Raw genomic sequence first — 14984 nt, 5'->3', positions numbered from 1 at the left:
CCCAGAAATAAACCCATGTATCTATGATCAATTAATCTTCAACAGATGAGGCAAGAACATACAATGGGAAAAAGACAGTCTCTTTTAGCAAGTGGTGTTGGGAAAGCTGGACACCCACAGCCACATGTAAATCAATGAAATTAGGAAACTTTCAACATACCCTCACACCAGACACAAAAATAAACTCAAAATGGCTTATAGACTTAAATATAAGACATGAGATTCTGAAAAGTAAGATAATAAGATTGGATTTTCTGCCAGAAGAAAGCATTTTATCATGTCACTCAGCTTCAGAGTGTTGCAAGAAAACATTTACACATTCAATGTTGATGAAGACATTTACAAATATAGATAAAATGTGATAATTTGTACTATTTCCCGGGCTGGTGTTAGTGATGTCATTGGATTGCAGCATGAGTGAAAAAGTAGAGTTTCAGGATGTCAGGATTATACCTGATCTTTGAGCATCCTAAGTGGATTTTAAAGAAAAGAAAGATGTTGTCAAGGGCTTAGCAGTGCTGGAAACATGAATATGAAGCTCATTTACCAACACACGCAGCTACTTTTAGGTTATGTAATAGATTTAAGACTGAACTCATTTATGAAAGGAGAGAACCAGTGAGAGAAAGTGTAGAAAAGTCAATACTTGTCAGTCCAGGGGTCACCATTTTCAACAGTCTGTGGAAATGAATCGTGAACATTTCGAGCATTTGCCTCTGAATACGTGCTGCAATGTTATACCATAATTTTAATTTCAAGTCAAAGCACATAATTTTCTCTACTTATTCAACTCATAAACCTTTATAGGAAAAGCCAAGCTGTAACCAAGAAAAAGCACGTGCCAACTCCACCTGAACCAACAGATGGAATTATGTGCACTCATTTTAGCATTACTCAGCATCAGCATTATCTCTTAATCTTTGGTGTGTTTCCTGGGTTTGTGCTTGGTTTTGAGGTGTTTTACAAACATTGCTAACCCTGCTATGCCTCATGAATGTTAAAGTCCGAGTTAGAAAGTGTGGTTTTCTAAATAGGTCATAAAAAATGGTGAATGGTCTTGCAAATGTGGGATGAATTTTTCCCTAAGAGAAATCCGTTCTAAAGAACAAAGATCCAATTATGCAACCTGCAAAAATGTGTCATTGACATTAATCATCAAGAGAAGAAGGGGACTGCCCTGGTGGCACAGTGGATAAGAATCTGCCTGCCAAAGTAGGGGACACAGGTTCGATCCCTGGTCTGGGAAGATTCCACATGCTGCAGAGTAACTAAGCCTGTGGACCATGACTACTGAGCCCATCCACGCTCTAGAGCCCTCAAGCCGCAACTTCTGAGCCCCTGTGCTGCAACTGCTGAAGCCCACGTGCCTAGAGCCCATGCTCCACAGCAAGAGAAGCCACTGCGATGGGAAGTCCATGCACTGCAATGAAGAGTGGGCCCTTCACCCATTTGCTACAACTAGAGAAAGTCTGTGCCAAGCAACAAAGACCCAGAACAGCCCTAAATAAATAAATACGATTTTTTTAAAAGCGGCCCAAGACAGAGACCATTTTTTAAAAGAGAGAAAAGGAAAAGTGGGCACTTTCCTGGTGGTCCAGTGGCTAAGACTCTGCACTCCCAAGGCAGAGGGTCTGGGTTCGATCCCTGGTCAGGGAACTAGATCCCACATACCACAACTTGAGAGTGAAGATACCATGTGTTGCAACTAAGACCCAGCACAGCCAAATAAATAAAATAGATATTTTTTAAAAAGAGAGGAGGAAAACTGATTGGCAAGTGCCTCTAATACATATTAGTTTGATATTCACTAGTAAAACTTATGGGCAAAGCTTAGTGAAGGTACTGCGTGGAAACTTTAGTCACCTGACTCTGGGCGTTTCATATATCAAGGCCCTTCCTACAGAGCCAGCATCCAAGTGAGTAACCAGGTGGATGTGGGTAGCTGTGAGGTTTTCCCACTGACACCAAGATATTTAGGAAGGAGATTTTCTTCTGCTGAGAATGTCAACAGTAGTGCCTATAAAGTTACCTGCAAGGAGGATTGAGGAGCTTGTTCTAAAGTTGAGGACTGATACAGTACTGTTTCATAGAAATAATCTAATCTAGGATACACAGCCTAACTCCTACTTGCTTCCTTACAGATGAATGAACATATGAACAGCCCTCATGATCTAACCTACTTGTTGATTAATAAACTTCTTTATTGGTTGCCCAAACTTTTTCTTCCAAATGGGACATGTAAACAATATTTATGGGGCATCCACTGTGTAGAGGGTACTGGGGAAGAAAAGATGAATAAGATTTGATCCTTCCTTGAAAGAAGTTACAACCTAAATGGGGATCCATGCACATAAATGGTTCATTGTTATACTTTATAAGTGGAATTATATGCTGCTGCTGCTGCTGCTGCTAAATCACTTCAGTCGTGTCTGACTCTGTGCGACCCCACAGACAACAGCCCTCCAGGCTCCCCCGTCCCTGGGATTCTCCAGGCAAGAACACTGGAGTGGGTTGCCATTTCCTTCTCCAATGCATGAAGGTGAAAAGTCAAAGTGAAGTCGCTCAGTCGTGTCCGACTCTTAGCGACCCCATGGACTGCAGCCATATTATTATTATTATGGACTTCCTTGATGACTCATTGGTAAAGAATCCACCTGCTGTGCAGGCGCCACAGGAGACAGGGGTTCAACCCCTGGGTGGGGAAGATCTCTGGAGGGGGATCATGGCAAGGACATGGCAAGTCACTCCAGTATTCTTGCCTGGAGAATCCCACGGACAGAGCACCCTGGCAGGCTGCAGTCCATAGGGTCACAAAGAGTCAGACACGACTGAAGAGACTTAGCATGCACACATTATTATTATATTGTATTATAATGAAGAAACCATTCAGCAGGTGCTATGGAATGCAGACCAGAGAGTCTTCCTGGAACAGAAATCCATTAAACTAAATCCTCAGTTTAGTCCACAAGAATGAGAAAGTTATCAGGGTACCTGTAGGTGAGTGAAGAGCCTACAGCTAATAAGTGAGTCCAGGGTCAGGTCATGAGGGCCACACGTGCTACATTAAGGAGTTTAGACTATTTAGTTTTAGGCAGCAAAAAGTCACTAAAAGGTTTGAAGTGGGCTCTGACATCTGATTTATAATTTTGGTATTGCATTTGCTTTCTATTGCTACCCTAACAAATGACTACAAATGTAGAGACTTAAGACACCACATCTCAGTTCTCAGTTGGTCTCTCAGTTTTGTGGTACACAAGTCCACGTTGGCCTGGTTGGTTTTTCCATTCTGGAATTTTCTGAGCAGAAGTCAGGGTGTTGGCTGGCTGAACTCTGGCAGGGAGGCACAGTGAAGAATCCACTCATTCTGGTTGTAGATGGGACTAATTTCCTGGCTACTTTACCTGGGGGATGTCCTGCGCTCCTAGAGGCCTCACTCCTGCGCTTGCGCACGGCGGGGTCATCCCAAAGCTAGTACAGGCTGGGAATTTCCGTATTCTGCCATACCGCTCTTGCTTCCAGCTGGAGAAAGTTCTTTGCTTTTAAAGAATCGAGTGATTCGATTGGGCTCACCTGAATAATCCAGGCTAATCTCCCTGTTTTAAGGTCTGTAAACTTAATTATGGGCTTCCCCAGTGACTCAGCGGGTAAACAGTCCACCTGCAATGCAGGAGACACAGGAGATGCAATTTCCTTCCTTGGGTGGGAAGGTCCCCTAGAGGAAGAAATGGCAACACACTCCAGTATTCTTGCCTGGAAAATCCCAAGGACAGAGGAGTCTGGCGGCTACTGTCCAAAAGGGTCTCAAAGGGTCAGAGGTGACTAAGCACAGCACAAACTTAATTACACTAATCCTTTTATCTGTGTCAGGGAGCATAGATTCCAGGAATTAGGTGTGGACATCCTCAAAGGGCCGTTTTTCTGCCTGCCTGGTTGTCTAGGTGGCTGCTAAGGGCGCAGAGCTCTGCTTACATCCATGCTGTGTCCCCATCTGGTGATTTTCCTCCCATCTTCCTGGCTGCTTAAAAAACAAAACAACAGCAAAACGAAAGCACACAAATTACCCCAACTTTATTGAGGTATAATTTATATTCACCCATTTTATGTGCACAATTTAATGACTTTAGTAAATTTCTGGAGTTGTGCAATCATTACCACAATCTGGTTTTAGAATCACCCCCGAAAGATTTCTTAGGTCCATTTGCCGCCCATTGGCTGTTTCATCTTATTCTCTTTTCTAGACTCATTTTCCTTTGAATACTTACGTGGCCCAGGAATTTCTTTGGCTCTCTGGGAAATATCCACATTTAAGATATTCTTTACCAGGTGTGAAAATTATATTTCCCATTCAACATTTCTCTTTTGAAAACACATCAAATTGTTGACCTTGTTTACCTCAGGGCAATGGGAATTGAGGGTTAGTGGTGAAATGACTTTTTTTTAAATGTATATTTTGGAATTGAATATACAATTAGCATGTATTATTCTTGAAATTAAAATTCTGGTGGCTCAGATGGTAAAGAATCTGCAATGCAGGAGACCCAGGTTCGATCCATGGGTCAGGAAGATGCCCTGGAGAAGGGAATGGCAACCCACTCTAGCATTCTTGCCTGGAGAATTCCATGGTCAAAGGAGCCTGACGGGCTCCTGTAGTCCATGGGGTCTGAAAGAGTCAGCCAGAACTGAGTGACTAACACACTCTTGAGATTAAAATTTTTAATGGTGAAAACATTAAAAATGTAATTATTTACTATTCTGTGGCTGAAGTTTAAGAGATGCTTCAAATGCCAAGGAGCAGGAGTACCATCTGGATATTTTGTGAAAGACACTTCAGACTCAGATAGATGCCAAGGCCCTGCTTCTCACACTCTTTTAGTCATCATCCTGACCCTGAGAAGGAGTTGAACTGATGTTAGCCCACATCCAAGTCGTCAAAGGGTTGAGTCCAGACACAGGGAACATACTCTGTTTTCTTAGTTGAGTCTTTCAAATAGACATTTCAAGAGAAAACCAGTTTGAGGAATGTTGACAAGGCCAATACAAAATATTGCTATCTAGTATTAATAGTTGTGTTAACAAAGTTCCAAGATATGTTTAGGTCTAGAAACTGTCATATATACTGTCTTTGTTGTTTTAATTTAAGCTGGTGTTTTTTACTTCTGCAGAAGGAAGATAGAAAATTGTAGCGATGATCTCAAAAAAAAAAAAAAAAAAAAAAGTTATCTCCCTGGTGACTCAGAGGGTAAAGCCTCTGCCTGCAGTGTGGGAGACCTGGGTTTGATCCCTGGGTCAGGAAGATCCCCTGGAGAAGGAAATGGCAACCCAGTCCAGTATTCTTGCCTGGAGAATCCCATGGACGGAGGAGCCTGGTAGGCTATAGTCCACAGGGTCGCAAAGAGTTGGATACGACTGAGTGACATCACTTTCTTTCACTTTTCTCGAAAATTAAAAGCTGTACCAGCTTTTTATGGTTTGAAGGAGCAAAAGAGAAACTTTGAGAAATCTCACAATTTTCATTGTAAATCAGGTTCACCTGGAGTGATGAAGGGGTTAAAATTAATGAAATATTAAACTCCTACACTGATTGATAATTCCTCATAATTATTAAAATATATTTAATAATTCTGGTTTAGAAACCTTTATGTTATTTATTTATTGGCCATGCTGTGTGGCTTGTGGAATCTTAGTTCCCCAACCAGGGATCAAACCCAGGCCCTTGGCTGTGAAAGTGCAGAGTCCTAACCACTGGACTGCCAGGAATTCCCAAAAAAAGATTTATATTTTAGATGGGTAATAAGATAAGTTGATAGAAAGAAACCCCTTATCTCTTTTCATTGAATGTAAAAAAATATGGCATTTAATACCTTAAAATTAGGAAAATTAGAGTCTGGTCACATATAATCTTTTTTTAAAAAACAGCATATTAAAATACATATTATATAAAGTTTACCTAAGTATAGAGTTCAGTGGTTTTGGTCCTTAGCATAGTCACAAATTTGTGCATCCGTCATCACTTAGGTAGTACCAGATGTTTTCATCTAAAAGAAAAACCCCCAAACTCATTAGCAGCCACTCCCTATCCTCTGCTGAGACTCCCTGTTCCTGGCAACCACTAATCCAATTTTTGTCTCTCTGGATTTGCCTTTTCTGGACAGGCGACAGGTTAAGTTTTTGCTTACCCTGATTAGTTAACTTCTGGATTCTGGTGTGTGTTTTTTTTGTTTGTTTTTTGTTTTTATAGATAGCTTTTCTTATCAGCAAAATGAAAGAGATTTAAAACATAGTACCTGGCTTTCCAAAAGTTATTTTTGTTGATTTATGTCAGCTTCCATTTAATTAAGAGATTTCCAATTTCTTATGAGATACCTTGGGGACATGACTACTAACTACATAAATAAAAAGGTTTATAAAGGAAAACTATAAACAATTATATGCCAATAAATTAGATAATGTAGATGGAATGGACAAAGTTCTAGAAAGACAAAAACTACCATCAAGAAAGTGAAAAACAACTCACAGAATAAAATATTTGCAGATCATACATCTTACATAGAAATCATATCCAAAATATGTAAAGAACTCCTACAATTCAGTATTAAAAATACAACTCAACTGAAAGTAGATAAAAGATCTGAATAGACATTCCTCCAAGGAAAATATATAAATGGCCAATGAGCACGTGGAAAGATAAATCATTCATCATCAGGGAAATCCAAATAAAAAGAACAATAAGATTTCATTTGCATCCGGTAGGGTGGCTATAATAAAACAGATAATCATCAGAAGTTTCGGAAGGAAGTGATCACCAGTGTATCTTTTTTTTTTTAGTGAGCAAGGATGTCTTTACACGACACACTCGCTAATGACTTCTGGTCTCATTGTCCAGTTTATGGCAAATCTCCATCTTTGAGCCACTTCCCTGGTGGCTCAGAGGGTAAGGAGTCTGCCTGCAGTGCAGGAGACCTGGGTTCGATCCCTGGGTCGGGAAGATCCCCTGGAGAAGGAAATGGCAACCCACTCCGGCAATCTTGCCTGGAGAATTCCTTGGACAGAGGAGCAGAGTCAGACACGACTGAGTCACTTCACTTCACTTCACTTCCATCTTTGAACCAGTTACTGGCACGGGAATACCATTTCCCTGATTAAGTTAGGCTAGTCATTTGGAGTGAAATGGAGGTTGGTAGACAACAATCATACCGTCACTACAGACTTTCTAAGGAAATCACTAAGGAAATTCTGGTTCCTATTATAGAGCAGAGAGGATACACAAGAATCAGGCAGAAACAATAGGTGTCTCCTGTACCATCAGATGGAGAAGGCAATGGCACCCCACTCCAGTACTCTTGCCTGGAAAATCCCATGGATGGAGGAGCCTGGTGGACTCCAGTCCATGGGGTCGCTAAGAGTCGGACACAACTGAGCGACTTCACTTTCACTTTTCACTTTCATGCATTGGAGAAGGAAATGGCAACCTACTCCAGTGTTCTTGCCTGGAGAATCCCAGGGACAGAGGAGCCTGGTGGGCTGCCGTCTATGGGGTTGCACAGAGTCGGACACGACTGAAGCAACTTAGCAGCAGCAGCAGTACCATCAGAAACAGCTGGAACACAGAAAAATCACCAGCCTGGATCCTGGATTCTGTCACTACCTTATTGGGTCATACCAGAGACTATTCCACTCTTAGGTCCTCAGTTTCTTCAAATAAAATGGTTCTTTCCAGCTTTGAAATACTGTGATTAGTATATATCCTGCCTTCTAGCAATGGAAAATGGCTCATGCTTTTCAGCAACTCAGAGAAGAACATAAAAACCTTGGTAACTACCATTCAAAATCTTATACCCTAATATTTACTTACCATATGGCTCCCAGAAACATAGGTGATTTGGTGACAGTAGCTACATCATTTCAGTTTAGTCTATATGTTTGCCTGCTGAACACTAGTGTCTCTTCTGCTCTGATTTTACTTGGGAAACTGTAGCGGTCATGATATTTGCCTTCCAATATTCGTTTCTATTTAATTTTTTAAAATATTTATTCATTTATTTGTTTGTGTTGGGTCTTAGCTATAGCATGTAAGATCTTCATTACATCATGCAAGTTCTTTATTACATCAGGTAAGATCTTCATTACATCATGAAAGATCTTCATTACATCATGCAAGATCTTCATTTCTTCAGGTAAGATCTTCATTACATCATGCAAGATCTTCATTACATCAGGTAATATCTTCATTACATCATGCAAGATCTTCGTTACGTCATGCAAGATCTTCGTTACATCATGCAGGATCTTCATTACATCATGTGGGACCTTGATCTTTGGTATGCCATGTGGGAATCTGTTGTTGATATTTCGTTGCAGTAGGCTTAGTTGTCTTCTAAGTTGACTAAGACAACTACTTAGTTGTCTAGCATGTGGGATCTTAGTTCCCCAACTGGGGATCTTGCATTGCAAGGAGGATTCTTTACACCGAACCACCAGGGAAGTCCTCCCATTCTATTTTAAATGATTGGTCTAAGCCTGTATTTTCAATCCCAGTGGTTTGGCCCTGATTGACTCCATCCTCCCGGCCTGAAGAGTGGGCACTTGACAGAAGTTGGCCACAGTCTATTCCATCCCTCTGGCCACAGAGATTGGTGCAAAGATGGGCAAGTGACCCTAGTTGGTCCAGTGAGAGTCTGTTCATGACGTTTGCTGGGAAAGAGAATCTCTTCTTTTTCTGGAGTTGCTCATCTGGTAGGTTTTAAACCTGGAGATCTGATGGTCATCTTTGCCTGATCTTTTTTTTTTTTAATCCTGATAATCTTGATAGCATCGTTTGATCAGTGGTGTGACCCCCTAAATTGCCCCCCCTTTTTTTTTGCTTACATTGATTTAAGCTGGTTTCTGTAACTTATTACCCAAAAGACCTGGATAATAAAGACCAATTATTTGCTTATAGTTTCAATTAGATGTTCTGATGTGGTATAAATATGAGAGTAAAATCTGTACATAGATGAAAGAAAATGGGTTCATAAATAGCCACATATGAAGTGAAAAAAATTTTTACTCACTAGCTAGTACAGCCCCTTTTCTTTCCCTATTTAGTTTTCTTTATCATAAGAAAGGAAGCAGGATACCTTGTGGGTCTTTGAAAATGTCTAAAGACTGACTGTTTTGTGTCTAAGCTGCGACACAAAAAAAGGGTGTGAAAAAGAGACAAGGATCTTCTCTCAAACTTGGTAATGTTGTACTATGGAAATCCACACCCAGGATTTTGTTCAGACTCTATCTAAATTAATGGTGGTCTCTGGATCTTGGTTTCTTTACCCATAAAAAGGAGCAGCTGGACAAAGATCCCTTCTAGTAGTAATGTCCCAAGATGCAATTGCAGAGCTCCCAAGGTAAGCTATAGGAAGGACTTGTATCACGTGGAGAGATCCTACCTGGGACTGACCAGGCTTTGGGATAAAATTCTCCCTATAGGTCATGTGTGATGAGCTTGGTTTGCCAATTCCAAAGTGGAAGTGGATCAGTGGTGGGTATGGTTCCCTGAGAATGCAGCATGGTTGGAATACTTGGAATATACAGTGTGATACTTCTTTGATGAACGTCCTTGTTTTATGTGTGGATCAATTCTGCTTTTTAGACCAGTCGAACCAGGCTCCCAAGTCTTAACTAGCGGGCTGTTAATCTCACCTTGACTCTCAGAACTGGGAAAGCCTGTGATGTACATAAGGCACAACTAGATGGAGGGGGCTCAACAAGGTCATTCTTTCTCTCCCTCTGTATCTCTCTCTCTCTCTCTCCCGCATTTCTCATTCCCACATGGTTTCTGCCTGTTGGCTTCATTCGCAGGAAGGCTTGCCCCACATAGTGACAGAAATGGCAACCAGAGAAAGAGCCAAGGCAGACCGTAAATGGCCCTGCTCCCACCCCTGAACCAGCTGGGCTGAACAGGCACAAAATCACCATCCATTAACCCAGTTCATGGAGTTTGAATTTTATTCAGAAGAATAAAGGAGCAATCTTAAAACTTTTGAGTAGGGTATTGACATGGTCAGATCTGTGCGTTAGGGAGGAGTCTTGGTGAAGGTCAGGAATTGAGGGCAACAGAGGAGATGGAGTTGGGAGACTTGTTAGAGACTCTTGGAATCATTCTGGGCAGAAGTGAGAAGGGTTTGAACTAGAGTACAATAAGTCCCCTACATACAAATGAATTCCATTCTGAGAGCGTGTTTGTAAGTCCAGTTTTGTTCATAAGTACCACAAAGTTAACCTAGGTAATTCAACTAATACAATCAGCTATGGGCTTCCCTGGTGGCTCAGTGGTAAAGCATCCGCCTGCCAATGCAAGAAATGCGGGTCCAGGAAGATCCCCTGGAGAAGGAAATGGCAACCCACTCCAGTATTCTTGCCTGGGAAATCCCAAGAAGAGACGAGCCTGGAGGGCTATAGTCCATGGGGTCGCAAAGAGTCAACTGATGACTGAACAACAGAGTACTGTACAGTAATAGGCTTACAATGCTTTTCACACAAAGCAAAAAATACAAACACAAGAAAACATGTCTAATCTTCCAGTATAGTGCCTTGAGAAGCACAATAGTAACAGTACAACAGCTGGCATCCAGGTGGTGGCATTGAGGCAGGAAGAGTTACTCTCTGGAGGAGGGCGAGGAGGTGGGAGATGGTAGAGCTGAAGGATCATCACCAATAGGAGACAGACAGCAAGCTGCAACTTCATGTGAACTGACTTACATGACTGGACATGTGACCTCTTGTTTGGATCTTTGAAAGTTTGCAACTTGAAGGTTCATACGTAGAGGACTTCCTGTAATGGCAGTTGGGACAAAGGATGAATCAGTCAGAAAGGAAATTGGTGGCAGTGGCGTGGACAGGAGTTGGTGGTTGATTAGCAGTGTTGGCAAAGAAGGGTTTATGTTTATTGAGTGCCCATCACGTGTTGGGCCCTGTGCCCAGCAGTCTGATGGAGAAGCTGGACCTATAAATAGTTACTATCTAAAGTACTAATTAATGAGATAGAGGGATGCGCTGGGGCCACTGGCACAGAGGAGAAAAGAGATCATCTGAGGAGTGGTTGTATGGGGGTGGCGACTGTGAGGGACAGCTTCACAGAGAAGGAAATTTCTTTTTGTTTTTTAAATATATATATTTTAAAAAAAAATTAAAAAAAATAAATATATATATTTTACTGAAGTATAGTTGACTTACAATGTTTCCGTTGCATAGCAAGGTAGTTCAATTATGCATATACACATACATTATTTTTCAGATTATTTCCCATTATAGGTTATTATAAGACATTGACTATATAGTTCCCACAGAGAAGGAAGTTTTGACCTGAGTCTTAAAAGATGAGTAGGGTACAGAAGAATTTGGTAGCAAACAAGAAGAGATTTCAGCCCTGTGCTGAGGGCAGAAAATAGAGTCCAAAAATACTGTTGGCCAGAAAAAACCACATCCAAACCAAAGATATATTTAGTTTTGCTCATGTAATATTTTTAGAAATTTTTGAATTGGTTGCCAATACTGAGAGATATGCAGCTCTCACTTAAAAATCTGTATTTCTAACAGAAGGTTTGGCTACCCTGGGCCCTCCAGATGACAGAGGGCTAGGGCAGCCACAATTCCTCCACCCCTATTAGAAATAACGTGGCCTGCATCAGCGAGGTGTGTGACCCCCCTCGTCTTTGTGGTGGCTTAAAGATGGCTGAAAATTCTTTGTAACTCTGCATCAAAAGGAGGCATCAATTTTCCCTCCCCTGGGATCTGGGCTGCTTAACTAACAGAATGCAGTAGAAGTAACCCTGTGCCAGTCACAGGCCTAGCCTCTTGAGCGCTTTCTCTTGGGACGCTGTCTCAAAACTGTAGAATAATGAGAGATAATAAAGCAGTTGTCATTTTAACATATATTTATTTGACTGTGCTGAGTCTTAGTTGCAGCATGTGGGATCTAGTTCCCTCACCAGGGATCGAACCTGGGCCGCCTGCATTGGGAGCATGGAGTCTTGGCCACTGAGCCACCAGGGAAGTCCTGCAGTTGTCATTTTAAGTCATAAAATTTTTGAATGGTTTCCTTTGCAAGAGATAAGCAGAACACCCACCCCCACTCCTCCCCTTGTTGATATCTGAGGGCTCAGCCCCTGGATGGACCAGAGGAATGAGGGAGCATTTTGAGCTTGGATGATGAACCAGGACTGATGCTGAAGCTGAAACTCCAATACTTTGGCCACCTGATGTGAAGAACTGACTCATTGGAAAAGACCCTGATGCTGGGAAAGATTGAAGACAGGAGGAGAAGGGGACGACAGAAGATGAGATGGTTGGATGGCATCACCAACGCAATGGACATGAGTTTGAGTAGACTCTGGGAGTTGATGATGGACAGGGAAGTCTGGCGTGCTGCAGTCCATGGGATTGCAAGGAGTCGGACACAACTGGGTGACTAAACTGAACTGAACTAATGAGCCAGAAGAGTGGATGGGGGAAGATGATGAAGGGCTTTGGATGCCATGCTAAAAAGTTAAAGTGTTAGTCGCTCAGTCGTGTATGACTCATTGTGGTCCCATGGACTGCAACCCGCCAGGCTCTGTCCACGGAATTCTTCAGGCAAGAATACTGGAGTGGGTTGCCCTTCCCTTCTCCCAGGGATCTTCCTCACCCAGGGATAGGCAGATTCTTTACCGTCTGAGCCACCAAGGAAGTCTGCCATCCTGAGGTAGTCTCAACTTTTTCCAGGAAGCGTTGAGGACCTGGTAAAGTTTTATAAGGTAGGCATAGAATGACCAGGGATCATACTATGACAGTGTCACCTGCCTCTAGTGATGCTGTGACAGATGAATCAGAGGAAGGTGATTGGTCAGGGAGTTAGCACGATGGTCCAAGCGAGCTCTGGGGGTGACGGTGGGCATAGAGAGAAAGGGAGAGATTCAAGGTCAAGACTTCCTCCTCTTGTGAACCTCTCCTTGAGGTTCTAGTGGGACATACTGGTTGAGCCATGGAGTTGGTAGTCAGAACTAGGGAGCACAAGGAACAGGACTAGGCCACAGAAACAGCCTGGGGACTGTCAAAGCGTGAAGTTGCAGGGATTTCCCTGGTGGTGCAGTGGCTAAAACTCCTCACTCCTGATGCAGGGGGCCTCGTGTGGCAACTAAGACCTGGTGCAGCAAATTAAATTATATATATGTATTTATATATATTTGAAGTTGCTGATGTGAAAGAGACAGTGTAGGGAGTTTGGGAGAAGAGGTGGTGTCTTAGGGAGCAGCCTACAGACAGTGTGTTAAGCAAAGGGAGAGACACCCTGCAGAGCCCTGAGAGAGCTGCAGTGCAAAGAAGAGAATTAGGAGACGTGCATGCATGCGTGGTCGCTAACTCATGTCTGACTCATTGCTATCCTTTGGAGTGTACCCTGACAGTCTCCTCTGTCCATGGGATTTTTCAGGTAAGAATACTGGAGTGGGTTGCCATTTTTCTCTTCCAGGGGATCTTCCCAACCCAGGGATTGAACCCAAGTCTTCTGTGTCTCCTGCATTGCAGGTGATTATGAGATAGTGAGGCCCAGACACCAAAGAAAGGAAAAGATTCCAGAGGGAGGGAGTGGTCAGTAGCATGCTCCTTTGATGTAATGACCAGGAGATTATTGGTGGTCGCGGCCAAGACATGTCTGTGTGGGAAGGTGGGGACAGAAGACAGACCCATGAGACTAAGTAGGAAATGCGGAAGTGTATTCAACAAGTGTAAACAGCTCTTTCAAGTAACTTGATTGTGAAGTAAGACAGAGTTGGGGAAGTGGTTTGAGGTTGCTAAGTGGAGAGAGGTTCCCCCAAAGACACAGGGGACCTCAGCTTGTTTTTAGATACTAAAGAGAGAAGGTCTGTGGAGAGGAGAATGTGGTAATGCAGGAGAAGGGGGTTAAACGATAGAGTGAGGTCACTGAAGAAGTGGGAAGGGATGTGTCCCAAGAGGGAAGAATTAACCTTGGACCCCAGGAGGACACCCCCTCTGTGATGACGGTCTGTGATTGTTTATAGGAGATGAAGATGTGGTCGCTGGTGGGAGCAGAGGGGTTGAAAGAGTTCTCACCTCTTTTGTCCATCAAATTGGAGCAGTGATCGTCTCATAAAGCTGGGGAAAGTTGCTTGAGTAGATGGCTGGTGAGAAGTGGCGGGCAAGGTTGGCTTAAGCCTGAGCCTATGCACAAGGCATCCTTAGGGGCCTCCCACTTAAAACCAAAATGCTTCCTGAATGTGGGTCAGGGCAGAGCCTGCAGGTGGGTGAGGACCACAACGGTGAGAAGGCCTGGGGGTCACAGGGGCAGGGTCCAGGCTATCAGAGTAATTTCTTGCAAATGAGACCCAGGCACCGCTTTACTTAAAGACTTATGTGGGAGACTTCCCTGGTGGTCCAGTGATTAAAAATCTGCCTTCCAGTACAGAGGACACAGGTTCAATCCCTAGTCGGGGAACTAAGATCATATATATATGTGTGTGTGTGTGTGTGTGTGTGTGTGTGTGTGTGTGTGTGTGTATGCATATATATATGCACACGTATAGGTGCATGCTCAGTCGTGTCTGTCTCTTTTCGACCCTATGGACTGTAGCCCACCTGGCTTCTCTGTCCCTGGGATTTCCCAGTCAAGAATACTAGAGTAGGTTGCCATTTCCTTCTCCAGGGAATCTTCCCAACGCTGGATTGAACCTGTGTCTCTTGTGTCTCCTGCATTGGGCAGGCATGTTCTTTACCAGCTGAGCCACCAGGGAAGTTAAATCTAGAGGCTTGATTAGTTTCTGGGTGGTGGTAATGATGACAATGATAATTTTGACAAGAATACTGCAAAGGTGATGCTACACATAAATTTATTATTTTATAGGAGGCATGTAATGTCTGGTTGTCCTACTTTTGATGATAAGATTCACTGTTGCTTTCCAGAATTTTGTTGTTTTCTGTGAAACATCAGTAAGAATCAGCCATAGGTACACCCATGC

The sequence above is a fragment of the Bison bison genome, unplaced genomic scaffold, assembly GCF_000754665.1.
Source record: "Bison bison bison isolate TAMUID 2011002044 unplaced genomic scaffold, Bison_UMD1.0 scf7180017864072, whole genome shotgun sequence".
Taxonomy (NCBI): Eukaryota; Metazoa; Chordata; class Mammalia; order Artiodactyla; family Bovidae; genus Bison; species Bison bison.
Note: the sequence above shows the minus strand (reverse complement) of the source record.